The sequence below is a fragment of the Chelonia mydas genome, chromosome 12 (genome assembly GCF_015237465.2).
Source record: "Chelonia mydas isolate rCheMyd1 chromosome 12, rCheMyd1.pri.v2, whole genome shotgun sequence".
NCBI lineage: Eukaryota > Metazoa > Chordata > Testudines > Cheloniidae > Chelonia > Chelonia mydas.
This window is the reverse complement of record NC_051252.2, coordinates 31,370,604-31,388,057: the sequence shown is the minus strand read 5'-3', so window position 1 is coordinate 31,388,057 and position 17,454 is coordinate 31,370,604. Positions and strand designations below refer to the sequence as shown.

Sequence of the window (17,454 nt, the reverse complement as noted above, 5' to 3'; positions counted from 1 at the left end):
ATCAGGGGATGGGATGGGGTGACTGGGGCAAGTGGAGAGGATAGGGGAAGAGAGCAGACACAATGATCCCATCCAATGCATATAGTTAAATTTGTAAACCATTTTGGAATTGTTTGAAATGAAACGCCCTCTAGAGGGCCTAACATTTAAGCCAACAAGGGTCTGTAATGGTCTATATTTGTCAAAAGTTACCATGCAGTGGTATCAGAGATTTCCCATTTGTTTCTTTTCTAAGTGTGGGGGTAATCTTGACTACAACACTGGGGTAAAGTCTGGATTCTTTAATGGCAAGCAATGTATATATGAAAGCTATCAAAATTGTCTTTTGTTTTAATCTGTTTATAGAATAGGAAAAAGTTAGTATTTCCATACTTACCCACACAACAGCTGTTCATGGTACTTGAGATGCATCATCTACCCCACTGCCCATGGTTTCATTTACTCCAACCTTTTTTACCCATATGTTCATATTGTGCAGATTCACCAGCCCAGGGACAGAGAGGGGTGCATCTTATACCTCCCCTGTTCAGGAACTGCTGGGGATGATTTGGTCCCAGACTAAAGCAGCCCTAAGAACTACTCTGACTTGCACACCTGTTGCGTAACCTTTCTGTGTGATTGCAGAACATAGAATTACCAGGGAATGCCCTTGCCATGGCTTCTCCAACCTCTGACACGTCCCCTTCCTTCTCCAGCCTGCCCCACAGAGCACCTCCTCTGTCTGGAATATTCCTAGAAAAGGAAGTTTACGACTGTCCTTTGGCTCCTTTGTGCTGACCTAGCTGGTGCAAAAGAGCCACATGGCAACTATAAATCTGACCTGCATATTTTTTGTATAACACTGGACATGTCACCTAACAGGAGAGATCCTCCAAATCTGACATTGCCATGGCAGCTATCCATGTCATCAATCCAGACTGATGTAGTGATGACATCAGATATATCCCTCTGGAGGCCAGACATAATGTCATTCAAAGGTGTGGGCTGGGTAGGTAAGAATTCTCAGGCCACCAGCAAATGCCCCAGTAGTTGAGCAGACAAGCTCAAGCCCAGCATCAGTATGTGAGAGAATGAGGGTAAACTTGCATTTTAATCTGGGAACAATAAGGAGTTATATCACGCACAGTTCAGTTCCCATGCCTATTTCAAGTACAGGGGGCCTTGGCAGCATAAATAATGGGAGTAGGATAATACTGCTGTGCATTTTTTATGCAAAATATCTATGGTTTAAAGCTACTGAACATCCAAATGCTACATATTGCTTTTGTGGTGTAAATCCAAACTGCATCTAGCTGGCAGTTATAAATATACCTTATCCCTCAGATTGAGGAATACGAAGGGGATGCAATTGGATAGGAACTGTTCCACTGAAGCTAGTTTTCTTACTCGGTGCTTAATGAGATCAGAATGCAAAAGGAATGTGTGGAGGAGTACAGCTGGCAGGAATACATACGCTTGAATTATTCTGTGTATATTCTCTCTCTAATAAAGCACCTTTTTCTTAAATGCAGGTGATTTGTGTGGACGATTCTGTTTGAATATAAGTTTCAGCCACTTTGTACTACATGAGCAAATACAAATTGCCAGAATGTCACATTCATGACCGTTACATGGTTGGTGGGCTGGGCTGTTCCCCTACCTTCCTTTCTTATGGTTATTTCAGAGCATTTGGCATTTACAACCACTTTGCTGAGTGCTGGAAAGTAAGAAATCAGATCTTAAAAACAAATAAACAAGCCACTGTTCATGCTAATACAAACAGGAAAAAAACCAACAAAAAACAGAGAGGGGAGGGCAGTATTACATGCGTGACCCAGATTTGTTTACAACCTGATTTTGCAAAAGGTACAGCTTGACCCCAGCATAACCTTGAAATCTACACAGTAAGAGGAAATACTATGTAAATTAGGACAGTCAAAACAAAACAGGCAGGCAGAAGTTTCAGAGTGCACAAAAAACTGGAAATAGAGGCTTGCAAAATGCTTCTTCATGGCAGGATTTGCACAAGCACAAAATGCAGGTCATCCATGAAGTGCAAATGGCTGACAAAAAGGGGAGTAACTAATTCCGCAAGACCATGCCCATTTTAGATGCTATGATAGTAGCACACTTCCTCATCCAAACCTCCACCCAACCCTGCCTATTCAAAATATTAAACCTGTAGGACCATTCCTAACCTGATGGTTAGGGCTTCTGACATCCTTCCTCCTATTTAGATATTTGGGGGGTGAGGTGCTATTCAGCAAGAATAAGGGTACAAGCATCTGACTCTACAGGTGAAATACACCCCAGTATAAAAGGCCAGCACAAGAGCTGAGCACTGCTGAAGTCACACGTATGCCTTATTTTGGTGGGGCACAGGTCTTCACCCTAAGAATTAAAAGGGTATTTTCTCAGCACTTGTGTGTCTTATAAATTTCACTACACTTGAGCACCTGATGTCTCCAGCTTGTTTCTCCTGTTACTTTTCTTTACACCATCACTCTATCGGCTCATGGATAAAAAGAAATCTTTATATAACACATATTTAAATAAGATTTTTTTCAGTAGAATAACTAGTTATCAGGAAGGCCACAAGGCTCTTGCTTCAGGTGCAAGCTAAGCCCAGAAAAATTATTCGACCATTGAAGTGACACACGATTTTATGAGAACATTTAAGAGAAAAAGAAAGTGTCAAAAACTGGAATGATCTCCAGTCAAAAGTCAAGAACGGTGCAGGCAGTTAAGGGACAGAGGTAGGCAATCTGAGCCTTCATAAGATCCTTTGATACTGCAAGAAACGACAGTAGTAACTCTTATCAGCAGTTTTTTTTCTGGGTTGAACATGAAAATACATGCTGAGCTGATTCTGTAAGCTTCCTCCATTGGTGCTAATGACAAAGGAGGACTTCAGTGTTATAAATCTATTTAGAAAAGAAATACAGGTCACACTTAATATTAAGGATACATTTATAAATAGTTCTTATAAATGGTTAATAAATGATTAGCAGGTGCCCTAAGCATTTTATAGGCATGAGTAGTCTGAGTTACAGATCGTTCCAAGCACATCAGTAGAGTGTGTAATTAATGGATATGAGCCGCAGTTAATAAGGGCAATCTGTTGGACTCTATAATGATAGATTAGCTGCTTATTAAAACATCTACTACCTATTTATTAATACATTATATACATGCCCTCTATATAAAGTATCCAAAATGGGAATGCTTGGCCTGATTCTGATGTTGCATTCACCAGATTTAATGCCATTGGCTTCAGCAGAGTGACAACTCCCAATTTACACTGGTGAAAGTGAGATCAGAATAGTCCTGCTATTTGCAGTGAGGGAGAAAACAACCAGAAGGAAAAAAAAGTAGGATGGCTGAGAAGCTATGAATGCTCAATATGAAAAAGGGGAAGAGTGATTTCAACAGGTTCTTTTTGGTCATCTAAGGCTTTTCCTCTCTGCCTGACATGCTGTGCAAGGGTAATAGGCAATATAAGTTTGATGGCAGGTCTCATCTATTATGTGCACAGTAAAAACTGGTTTTTCTTTCAGTTACAGTGAGGATAATCAAGAGAAACTTTACTGAAATCAATGGAATGATAAAGGTGTTCAGTTGGTGGGAGACCAGAAGCAAGGAAAATAAAACCTTCCTACTGCATGTGAAAAGTCTTCTGACTCCCTTAGAAAGTTTGTCCTGGAGAAACCATGAAATCAGCTCGTTGCCAACTTAAATTAGATAGTTGCCAAGTTTAGGAGCAGGGTAATTTCAGAACCCTCGCATGAGAGCAGATTCTGTTGTTTCAAAGTTTAAAAATAAATCATGGCAAAGTTAATCCTTCTATTCCCATGTTGGTTGCTTGAAATTTTTTCTTGAAATGCTGATCTACACAGTAAAGATCTACCAAATGGTGGGTCCAGGTTACAGGAAGCAGAAGGACAGTTGAAAGCCACCTTTGCCCTTGCTCCTCCATTTCTGTCAGGACAGACTAGCTCAGAATTGGGGTATCTCTATATCTTGGTCAGTTCTTACTTCATCTGTGACACTGATGTCTAAACAAAGATATAGGTAGCCCGATCATGTTAGCTTGCAATCTGTAACACACAGGTGGAGGACTCTAAAGTTTATTTATCTTATTGTATTGTATCTGACCTGTAGCTTTTTGTGTTCTTTTAGATACACTAAATTAACTTAGAAAAAGCAAGATTAAAAAAACCTGGTGCCATCACAGCTTATCATGTAATATGCAAGCATACAAGTTTTTTCAACATAATGCATTAAGGGTCAGAATCTGATACATTTACTTATGTTGAGTAGCACCTTACTCCAGGAGTAGCGCCGTTGATTTTGATAGGACCACTATAGCACTAGATACTATTCAACATGAGTAAGTGGCACAATCTAGTTGGTAATGTGTTAGTACTAAGATATAATGCTCTCTGGCAACATTAAATCTGATGTGAACTCTAGCTGCAAAGGGAAACTTCACTCTCTGCAAATCACAAAGTTCTGGTGAGTTTGAAAATTTAGCTTGTGGGTTCACTCAGCCTTCGGATTTTGGCCATGAATGAAAATCTGTCTTCTTGCTTGAAAATAAATTTATGAAATAACACTAGAAGTGCAGATTCTGATTATTTAATTTGCTTGGTGGTTAAAACAAACTATTTTCATCCACTGAGCTGTTCAGCAGATTTGCCTTATTCGTTGCATAAACATATTTGTCTGGCTTCTTTTATTATTTGGTATTAAAGGGAATCAGTTGTCAAACCCTCTCTCTACTGTGTATTTTTAATAAGGAAATATATCATGAGAGTGATCAGAAACTTAATTCTAATAAAATGCTGGTACATTATTAAGCAAAATGTAGTCTGTTGTTCAAGATGACAAGTAAGTCATGGAGTTAAAAAATAATGAAATGACACCACCTAGGTGTAATTTTTTTTGCGGGCGTGTAGATTTTAGCTTCTTAATACTGTGAGCAATGAGAAGCACTTGTTGCTTTCTCAGTATTTTTAGAGAATGTCAAGATAATTTAGTTTGATAACAGTGTCAGTGTGGAACTGACACTGGTAACTCATTTTCTTATATAATGAAAGATGTGGTCGTCTCAAATAGTGGATCAATATTTTCCCAGTGTTGTTTTTTTTTCAGATATCTTATGATAAACTAGACTTTCATTATTGCTGAATCTATATTTATATTAATCTTTTCCATCACACATCTATACATAAGACTTTCATTATTGTTTTTGATTTCAGTGTACTGAAGTGTCTGCACAATTAGATCTCAGTTTTAATTTATTGTGAGACTTCAAGCTGGTTCTATAAATACAGCTTTCATGACTCCAAGCACCACTTATTTGTGACAGTTTCTATATGATTTTCATTGTTTTCGTTCACTGCTAAATTATGTGAAAACATAGTACTATGGCTAACGGCTACATTGGGGCTCTCATAGAAATGCATAATACTTAAACAGTATTGCTGACTCTTGATTTAATAAGACAGCACGAGCCAGATGAATATAATTTGAAAAATGAAAGTAGAAGGAGAAAATAATTTGCTGTCCAACTAGCCATGAAAACACTGTTTTGTCAATTGCAGTAGCTGTCATCCCATATGTGTTTGAACTTGCATGCAGACACAGAGCAATGTTGGACAGGCTGCTGTTGGATGAATAAACAAGGGATGCGCATTATACACATTATTGATACCCATTTTGTTTATTAGTATTGTTTATTTGTACTATAGGGATACCTATAGCTGGAATATAGGTTACAACCAAAATCAGAGTCCCACTGTGCTAGTTGCTATACATACATACATATGCCTCAAACAGCTTACACTCCAAATAAACAAGACAGACAAAAGCTCATAAGTCCCATTTTACAGATAGGGGACTGAGGCAAAGAGAGATTAAATGCACACAGGAATCCCAATCCACAAACTTTAAATGCAAGACCATCCTTTCCCACTAACAAATGGGTGAACCAAGATGGACATAATTCTTGACTGAGTTTTGAGTGTAACTGGAGGTTTTAAAAGTGTGGGAAATCTAATTAGTAGTGACTGTGATGTATAAAGGTATTACTTCTTTAAGTAAGGCGAAAGTGAAGAGAATATGTTTTATGTGGGTAGAGGATAATTTTAAGATAGTGTAGGAAGTATATAACTGATTTGCCTAAGTGATAAAGGGAAAAGAAAATTTTGATTTGACTTTAATTTATGAGGGGAGGAGGAAAACAGCAATGTGGGGGTGGGGGTGGGGAATAAAGTAACTTTTCACTCAGTTGTGACTAAGTATTGGACCAAGCATGGCACAGAAGATCACACCAGATTTCTGTCATGTCTCTGCAATATTTAAGCACCAACAATGGTGAATAGACAATGGTATAGTGTTAGAGTCATCTCTGGATTTCCTTGTCTTGGGGGAATTTGATCTAAATGGGAAGAAAGAAATCGGGCGTCTCCTGTAGGTCATACAGAGAAGGTCATAGCTAGAGCATAGCAGAGAACCAGCAGCTGAATCAGCACTCAGTTAGTTTCCCTGGAGAAGGGCCTGACTGAGGGAAGATGGGGTTAATTATTAGATCAGTATTAACTGGGGAGAGTTAAGGAGCTAGATAGCCCATTAACTAGCAAGACCAGTATAAAAGTAGATCTCTTCCCTCTCTTCTCTCTGGCAAATGGGGTTGATGTTTGTATGTCACTGGAAACAGAATTGCTGCACAGTACTGTTAAGGGTGATGTTTAAGATAACACAAACTATATGTTGGTGTGTACAAACTGGAGGTGGTGTAGCCATTTGCACAAGAAGATAGAAGCGGGGAACCGCACCCTGTCACAGCTGAGTACCAGTGGAGATGGAGCAGGAGTGAACATTGGCAAGTCTATTCTGATACGTCCTGCAGGTGCCTGTGCAGGTGCAAAGGGAGAAAATGAGAAGTATGGTACACAAGTGGGCCCCAATTCAGCAAAACACTGAAGTGTGTACTTCCATCCATTCCTACTCAGCAAAGAACTTAAGTATGTGCTTACCTTTAAGCATGTGCTTCATTTCCATGAAATTCAATGGGTGCTTTGTTGAATAGTGATGGTTTTCTGGATCAGAGCCATGGAGAACAGAAACAGCATTGTGAACATTGTGGAAATGGGGGTGGTGTCCTATTCTAGGGCAATACACAAGAGCGCAGAGCTGGCAGAGAAGTGTAATGCTTTGGTTGTCTCATGTCCATCATTAGGTACTCTCTCAGCAAGAAACTCAGTGAAGGAAAGAGACCTGTAAGAGCCATAAATAATCTGTTCTGAAACAAACAAGTTCTTCATAGAGTATTAGACCAACCTCACATCCCCCCCAGCATAGGACAGATTTTTCTTGTACGGGATGGCTATCTGTGCACATGCTGTTATTCACAATGATTTATGTTATACAGTCAAAATTTGACCCAATTTTCTTTCTTTCTTGTTTTGTTTCATTTAACCCTAGTGGTTTGTATCATCCTGTAGAGACTCTACCTACTACCTTACTCAATCATCTCTGCTTGAATCTCATAGCCTTCTATAGCATAGACCACAAGGATGAGTTGTGCCCACTGATAACTGGCTGAGATGAGCTGCATAAACCATTCCATTCTTTCAATCTGTGCATGATATTTTTCTTGTCCATGTGAAACAATAATAAACTTTTACTTATACTTCCTATGCATTGTGCTCAGCTCATCTTCATTTTAAGCCGTGGTCATATCCTTACCATGAATTGCTACGGAGATTATAAAAATGTCACAATAAAACTGAGTGTCTTCAAGCCTGCCCTCATACAAAATGCCAAAATAAAACTCCTCTCCAACCAATTCTTGCTCCTTGTTAAATATAAATACTCTGACTCATGTTCTTTGGTTAGAATAAAGGGTGTAGCACTCTATAAGCATTTTGGACTGAGAATTTCAGTCACATGTAGTTCAATTAGTGTAAAGCCTGGAGAGTGAAGTGCAATCTTTGTTGTTGGCTTTGCTTGTTATGGGGTGGGCTGATGGAAAGCAGAAGGTATAAATAATGTCCAGTTGGTTAAAAAGTAAGGACGATATATTCTACTCAAAGATTGTATTTGTAAGTAAAGGAGGTCCTGAAGTGTTTCTGTAAACCAAAGCAGGACAGATATTTTTTTAAAATCTATAGTTTGATGACTAATAGCTAGAGCTGGTCGAAGTGAAAACCTATCGGGGGGGGGGGGGGAGTTTTTCGCAAAATTTCAGAATTGTTTCCATTTTGAATTGGTTTTTAGATGAACCCACTTTTTTTTTTAAAATCCAAATGCTCAAAAAGTGTTCCTGATTTTTTCCTTTTTTTGAAAAAAAGGTTCCCAAAATTCTCCAAACCATCAAAAATGTGATAGAGCCGGATAACAAATTTTTCATTTGAGTCACCATTTCAATAACAGGTTTCATACGATTGTCAAATTTCTGTTTGTAAAGTACAGTAGAATCTCAGCATTACGAACTGACCCGTCACTCACAAACCTCATCGGGAACCGGCCATACGCACTCAGGCGGAAGCAGAGGCAAATACAGCAGAGTTTATAAACTACTAAAAAACAAAGGGAAAGTTTAAAAAAAGACTTGACAAGGGAAGGAAACTGGTTCCTTGCTTGTTCATTTAAATTAAGATGGTTAAAAGCATTTGCATTTTCCTTCTACGTGATAAAGATTCAAAGCTGCATTAAGTCAATGTTCAGTTGTATACTTTTGAAAGAACAAACATAACATTTTGTTCAGAGTTACGAACATTTCAGAGCTACAAACAACCTCCATTCGCGAGGTGTTCGAAACTCCGAGGTTCTACTGTGTTGATTTTTTTGCAGAAAATAAAGTTTACCATTTTTTACATAAAATTGTTTTACAAATGGCTATTTCTGTGGGGAAAAAACTTACATTTGAAAGATTTTGATCAGCTCTATTATTAGCCTACTTAATTAAGGAAAACATCTACACCTATGTAATTTTTACATGGTACATTATGTAGTAAAATTAGAATAGATTTAATTTAGGAGGGCTGGTAGTGACCTCCCATACTTAGATTGCCTAACACTTTCCATTCTAGAAGTTTCTTGTGAATTTTCTATGAGAAGCATTAATGCCTCTGTTGCTTGCAGTAGCCTTTAGATAATCAGCAGGGAGAACCCCCCCAAGCTGTGGACATGCTTTCTCTTTGTCCCTTGAAATTCAATTCAGATTTAGCTCAGTTGCAAAATGTTAGCCCCTGCTCAAAATCACAATTTCCCTTTCTCACATAAGTTCCTCAGGAAAATTCTATCAGCTTTCCAAAATCACTGAGCCCTAAAGGGTCTAGTTCATGCTGCCGCTAAAGCAGCAATAGCCACTGACTACATTGTGCTGGGAGAATCTGAGAGCTCCCAGATCAGCTATAAACAGGTGTGTGTGGTGTTGGGGGGTGGGAGGAGGGGAGAGAGACACACAAGGCTGAGCTTCCCCCATGAGCCCCACCCCCACCTTATCTAACACATGGCCCCAGCAACTCATCCCCCGCTTTGGGAGCATCACATGGATGCAGCACATGATGTCAGCAGCCCATCCTCCCTGACTTGGATAACAGCCTTCTCCTGATTCCAGCTAATGTAGTTAGTCCTGTAGCTCAAGTGGTAGAAGTCTGTGCTGAAGATTCAGAATTCAGACCCTGCTAGTGATGCACGATGATTGTGGTAGGGGAAGATTTTCACATTTGTGAATAATAAAATTATTTTTTTACCTTTATCCTTAAAAAAAGGAATTAGTAAATTGCATATAAAATACTTTAAATTTGTTAGATTGCAAAGAGAAGTGCTCAAAAGTTAGGAAATGCCAGAATTCTGCTTCCGTATGCAACCTTAATTCATCCCCCACTGTGTATTTGCTAATTACATAATCACTTACTGTTTTCCCTACAGGATCCTGGCCTCATTCAGTGCATACACTGGATGCACAAGAGGACCAAATTCAGGTTGCCCGGGCAACCATAAATCTGAGATTTCCTCACTTTGGAACTTAAATAACATTCTTGTAGTGTGGTTTTTTTGTGTGTATATAAATTTTGTCTATGGCTAACGCTTACTTCTTTCACATGGTGTCACTTTGGTACATTCATTGAATCCTCCAGTGGTTCTGTAATTGTTATAATTAGAAACAGTTCTTGGGCAATGGGCTGGTGGTGCTGGATTGCGGATGCAATTCTTCACTTGCTGAGTCACAGCTCCTTTGCTCTTTGAAAAGGCATGTTTTACTGTACACATGTCACACTCTAACTGTGACTGTCAATCTCAAGGATATGTTAACTCATCACAGGTCTGGAAAGACTCAAGCTATTGATAGTGCTCTGCCCAGTGAGATCATTCTAAAGTTTTACCTTATCTCTCGTTTCATATATTAGACTCAGTTTTATGCAGCATTATTGTGGGCTTACCTCCTTGTAAAATAAGCAGCAGACTTCAAAATGATGTCATGTAGAATCAAGATTTTTATATAAAGAAATATTCTTGTGGGTTTAAACAGTCAAGTGCCCACATTTCAAAGGAGCCTATACATAGCCATTACACCTGCTTAAACTATATTATACATACCCAAAATTGCACACCTAAATATTTGTATCTCAGATACAAATCAGGTAGGAAACCAGTATAAATTGGGTATGTTGACATTTACTTACCTTATTTGTCTGGGCAAATTATATTTGCATATGCACCTGAGATGCTGACTACCCCCAACTGACACCAAAAAATACAGCCAAAACATTGCCTGTGCCTTTTGGTGAGTACAAACATAGAAACAGCTATTGAAATGTTGGCCTCCAGTGATGAAAGCCAACGTTCCAGCTACTGAAGACAATACAAAACTGGATCAGACTTTTATGTTTAATTAATGAACATGTCCTTTAAAAAAGAACTTTTCTAGGAAGATTATCTTGTAAAAGATCATACCAGAATCCTGCCTTACAGAAGACTAGCCATTATTCTATACACAGCCACTTCCTGCCACTTTGTGTTCCCAAAATCCCACCACACGCTTTTTTCAGTTGCTTTCCTTTCTACTTCATGGCAGATCAAAATTAATACAAATTAAATCAATTAAAGTCCTGCATAATGCCACAGTCAGGGGAATGTGCTACAAAAGTTTGTGTTCATAGAGATGAGTCAATTGCTTTACAATTTTGATTGCATTAAAAAACTACATAACAAAAGTGATTCACACCGAATAATAATTTATTTAATCAGATATGATGGTCCATTAGCTAATGAACCTGCAAAATACATTGTCCAATACAAAGAAAAGGACATCACCGAATAATATTGCCTTCTGGAGGGACAATATGCAGCATAAAACAGTGTGAAAACTGTTTCCCCAATGTGTTCTAAAAAGAATCAGCTTTCAAACAGACAGTGCTCACAATTTCTTGAAGAAGGTGCTCTTTATCCCGAGATAACATAAACTTGGTTCAATGTGGAAGTTGCCACAGTACCTAATTATTTTTTATTGAACAACAAGAGTAAACACAGTAGCTGCAACCTGCCCCCTCCCCCACGCCCCCCCAGCATATCTTGGCAAGCAAGTTAAAATATCCAGGGTGCACCATCAACTAGGGTGACCAGATGTCCCTATTTTATAGGGACAGTCCCAATATTTGGGATTTTCTCTTATATAGGTGCCTATTACTAACACTAAACTGGGAGGAGAGGTAGAACGCTGGAGGGTAGGGATAGGATACAGAGGGACCTAGACAAATTGGAGGATTGGGCCAAAAGAAATCTGATGAGGTTCAACAAGGACAAGTGCAGAGTCCTGCACTTAGGACGGAAGAATCCCATGCACCGAATGGCTAAGCAGCAGTTCTGCAGAAAAGGACCTAGGGGTTACAGTGGACGAGAAGCTGGATATGAGTCAACAGTGTGCCCTTGTTGCCAAGAAGGCCAATGGCATTTTGGGATGTATAAGTAGGGGCATTGCCAGCAGATCGAGGGACATGGTCGTTCCCCTCTATTCGACACTGGTGAGGTCTCATCTGGAGTACTGTGTCCAGTTTTGGGCCCCACACTACAAGAAGGATGTGGAAAAATTGGAAAGAGTCCAGAGGAGGGCAACAAAAATGATTAGGGGACTGGAACACATGACTTATGAGGAGAGGCTGAGGGAACTGGGGATGTTTAGTCTGCGGAAGAGAAGAATGAGGGGGGATTTGATAGCTGCTTTCAACTATCTGAAAGGGGGTTCCAAAGAGGATGGCTCTAGTCTGTTCTCAGTGGTAGCTGATGACAGAACAAGGAGTAATGGTCTCAAGTTGCAGTGGGGGAGGTTTAGGTTGGATATTAGGAAAAACTTTTTCACTAGGAGGGTGGTAAAACACTGGAATGTGTTACCTAGGGAGGTGGTGGAATCTCCTTCCTTAGAAGTTTTTAAGGTCAGGCTTGACAAAGCCCTGGCTGGGATGATTTAATTGGGGATCGGTCCTGCTCTGAGCAGGGGTTTGGACTAGATGACCTCCTGACGTCCCTTCCAACCCTGATATTCTATGATTCTATGATTACCCCCCACCGCCAGTCCCGATTTTTCACACTTGCTATCTGGTCACCCTACCATCAACATATGCAGTCGTCTTCCCCTCCCCCCCCTCAGTTTTTTTTTCAAATTTGACTGGATGTACACTTAATTGTGGGTCAAAGCGGGGCATACAACTTTCTTATTTAGCTTCTTCCTGTACTGAAACATCCTTACTCATATTGTTATACTGTCTATTCACTGTGGTTATGAGGTAATTATGGTCAAAGTCTTCCCTAGTTACTATCCATCTATTCAGCCTACTTGTATGGCCCACATCACCATAGTATAAAGAAAAGGAGTACTAGTGGCACCTTAGACACTAACCAATTTATTTAAGCATAAGCTTTCGTGAGCTACAGCTCACTTCATTTCGATGAAGTGAGCTGTAGCTCACGAAAGCTTAAGCTCAAATAAATTGGTTAGTGTCTAAGGTGCCACTAGTACTCCTTTTCTTTTTGCGAATACAGACTAACACAGCTGCTACTCTGAAACCTATCACCATAGTATGTTAGCCTCATGCAACTCTGGCTTCATGGGTTCAAGTTTTCAGACCAAATCAATTGCAAATTTGCCCCAAGTAAGGCCTGAGTAAAGACTGAATGATGAACACAGGGTTTGACAGGATGATAGGGTAGCATGATAGGGAAAAGAAAAAAGAAACAGATGACTTTGAGGTGATCTCATTCAGATGAGTCAAGGTTTGCGAGATCAGATCCTAACTACAAAAAAAACCAACCTAGGGTATACAATAAAAATGAAGTGACTCAGCAGAAATGGGAAATTCAGGCAGCAGTTGATGTGTAGTAGGCTACTATATACTCATCTGTGTGCCTGTTGTTCAGATAGCTCGAAAGTTGATCCAATGAAAGATATTTTACCTCAGTCACCTTGTCTCTCAGGTATGTCCAGGCATTTTATCCCTCTGTAATAGTTCAGTGAAGGATCATATTCCGTAATTACAAAGCCAAGAAAGTAAGGGTTTAGAGCCAGACGTTGTTTTAACTGATTCGAAGGATGGTGATTTGAGGTAAATTTTTTGTTAGTAGAAAAATTCAAAAGATTAGGGTGTAATCCAGCTCTCACTGAAGTTAATTGTAAAACTCTCATTGACTTGCATGAGGCAGGATTGAACCCTAAGTGCCTGATTCAGTGCCCACTTGAGTCAATGGAAAGACTCCTATTGACTTTAATTGGCACTGGATTGAATTCTTAAGGGACAAGGGTGAAATCCTGATCCCACTGAAGTCAATGGAGATTTTGTCATTGACTGCAATGTATAGAAAGCAAAAAATAAGACCACAATAGGATTTAACCACCTGAAACTATTAAACAGTGTCATGAAAAGTAAATCCGTAACCACTAAAACTGATAATTGTATGTCCAGTAATGTATAGTTTTGGACATTTTGAATCACAAATAGAGCCACTTGTAATGGCAAATAGAACATTATTCGGGGAAGATTAGTGTGTTGTGATGAATTATATTTGTATAATTCAAATACAGTATGACATTCATACATATAATTGAATACCATCTGTAAGGCAGTGGTAATGCCAGCCTCATTAAGCCTATTGCTGCTTGTATTTTCAGTTATACATGTAAGCTTATTTGAGGATAAATTGGATACACTGCTAAAACCAAACTATTTAAAGACATTTTTCTCTTTCTAGTATGCACATGACTGAATGGAGAAAATTTGCAGCTCAGTTCTACAATTTATGATGATCCTATAACTGAAGCATTGATTTAATTCTATCTTCATTTGGGGGGAAATTATCCCTCAATCAAACATATAACCTCGAAGTCAATATTTTGTCTTGGTTTGGTTCAGAGTGGGTTGAACTAAACCATTTAATGTCAGATATAGTTAGAAGAGCTGCAGAAATTACAGGATCAAATGACACATAATATTCTGTGAAACTGAATTGCATTAGGGGTTCACAAATAGAATTAATACTGCTTAACGTTACTCCTGCATTTGAAGCAATAAGAAGCCAGAGCTAATATTCCCCTGGATAGTAAAACTCTAGGTGTATAAAGCAGCACTTGGATGAGAGACCTGTGGGTAAAACCCAGGTCACTCTGGGAGTAGTACTCATGATTTAATACCTGAAGTGCTTTCATCTGAGTCATTATTAAACCAACATCTCAGCATGGTGTTAAGGGGGCACTGTGGTGCTGAAGATAATGGGTCAAATGAGTCTAACATCACTTGCAGCCATTCACTCCAGGGATGTATTTCTCTCAGCATCTTTTGGATCTTTTGGAAACATAAAATGGAAGATCTACCCATTTGTTGCCATTAAAGATCTAATGATTCTGTTTGCAAGAGCTGGTGCACTGATTCTAGTGGCCCAAACAAATTCTAATTTGACTGACTACATTCTGCTTACCTAATTTTCCCCTTGCAGTTTTAGCTGGGTATAATATTCATCAGTTCTTACTACACATATGTAAATGGCTGCCATGTTCTCTCCAAAGGTGGGTGAAATGATTCCTGTGTTCATCTCTGTGTGTAAAAAGTTAATGCTTTCTTGTGTGTATGTGAGAGAGAGATACAAAGAGAGAGGGAGAATGCCATTGCTGGTTGGAAAAAATCCTATCAAATTCCTAAAATTTTGATTTCCGCCTCGAAACATATTTTTTTCAATTTACAGAAAGGTCTAGCTTTGAAAAAAAATGTCAACTAGTTCTAACATATATATAAATTACATAAAATAACTACATTAAAAGAACATTTAAAGCTGCAAAGAAACCAGGGCCCATTGGTAAGGCAGGTGACTGGGCTCATATGGAGGGAGAATTAAGGGGTTCTACCACCCTTGGGGATCAGGGATTCTCCAGGAATGGGCTACATGAGATATTATTCATATATAACAATGAAGATGGATCAGATCCTTGGCTGGTGTAAATCAGGGTAGCTCCATTACAGTGAATGGAGTTAAGCTGATGGAAGTTCATGGAGCTGTGTTGTTTAACACTAGCTGAGGATCTGGCATTAAATATTTAATGATTGCCAGAAGAAGGTTTGTTTGAGGAAACCCATACCTGTGTCCCTACTTATGACTCTCTTACCTTGGTTTTTGCTCAGTTGAATATGACTATGATACCTGACACTCATTTTCAAGTCCTGGTCCTTCCAGTTTGCGGCTTAGATTTCCTTGGAACACACTAGTCTATGTCTCTCTTACGGTGTGTGTGTTTACAGCTTCTGAGGCAGAAAGATAAAATTCTGGGTAGGAAATGTTGTCTCTGACATGTATGAAGTATATGCAATATATATATATACCACATTAGCCTATATCTGAAAATACGTTTACATGAATGCATGTGCAATGCTCCTTTGGTGCAATGCTCCTTTGAATTTCACAACTGATAAACCACCAGTGTGAGGGATTATTGTTTTGAGGTGCTGAGATAGATCAGAACCATTCAGGCAAGCAATTTCTTTCATCAGTTTCTGCAGCAAACTCCATGGAGAAATTGATTTCCAATATGGATCAAAATATCTTCCAGATTCAAAAACATCCATCAATTTTATTAAGATGGGAATTAATGCCACAGTCTTACTGAGCAGCTAATTGAGATGGAACAGGAGCATTCTGCATTTTGATGACATTCAGCATAAGGCAGTAGAGCATATCTGCTCTAAAAAAGGATATGGCTGTTTAAGAAGGCCTCACAGATTTACTGTAGTAAACACAAAGCAATGCAAAAATATTAATCAAATTAGCCTTCTGGAATATGCCCAATACCTTTAAAAAGAACTCCATGTACGTTTTAATATTGGTCATTGTAGAAATAATGGACACATTCAATAAATGTTGAACATTCAGCAAACGGATACAGAAACCATGCCAACAAGAGAGGGACAATTATGTGATGACAAACTATTATGGAATCTGAAGTGAAAAGGGGCCATTTATTGGAAAGACACATGCTCCCTCAAGATTTTTCATCTTGTTTCTGGTATTTTGTATGATTTAGTCTGGACACCACTGACATAAACAATACTTGGAGGACACAATTATGGCACAGTGGGCCAGGGCATCAGCTGATGTAAATTGGAAATTAAGTCAATGCTGATATAAACTAGCTAAGGATCTACCTCTGAATTTGGTAGTAGGTTGTCATGGCTTGCTAAAAAATATGTTTTTATCTTACAACTAAAAGTATGTAGCTGAGACATCGATGAATTACCATTATATATTTATATCCAGTCATAGCCTACAAAACACCAAAGGTCAGATATTGCAGCATTTACTTTCATGAGTATTCCTTATTCATGCTTGTGGTCAATACAAAGTCAATAGAAGTCAACCCCCATGGGAGTAAGGGTTGTAGGATTGATTTTGACCAGCTCTAGCTATTAGTCATCAAACTATAGATTTTAAAAAAATATCTGTCCTGCTTTGGTTTACAGAAACACTTTAGGACCTCCTTTACTTACAAATACAATCTTCTAAGTAGAATATATTGTCCTTACTTTTTAACCAACTGGACATTATTTATACCTTCTGCTTTCCATCAACCTACTCCATAACAAGCAAAGCAAACAACAAAGATTGTACTTTACTCTCCAGGCTTTACACTAATTGAACTACATGTGACTGAAATGTTCAGTCCAAAATGCTTATAGAGTGCTACACCCTTTATTCTAACCAAAGAACATGAGTCAGAGTATTTATATTTAACAAGGAGCAAGAATTTGTTGGAGAGGAGTTTTACACTGACAGAATGGTCAAAAGGAGCATTTGTGTACATGAGAATCAAGCATTGAGAATTTATTGCTGCTGCTTTTGTTTGGGGGGGGCTGTTTTCTTGAAATACAATATAGTGTTACTTATACTGTAGAGCTGACCCTCTTAAAACTCTAAATCTAGTTTTATATT

The 17,454-nt window shown here is 38.8% G+C and overlaps 1 long non-coding RNA gene across 1 annotated transcript in view; it reads left to right on the top strand.

The window, feature by feature from the left end:
• LOC119563680 overlaps window positions 1–17,454 on the top strand; it is a 193,071-nt gene that overhangs the window by 130,505 nt on the left and 45,112 nt on the right. The gene's annotated exons all lie outside the window — the stretch shown is intronic.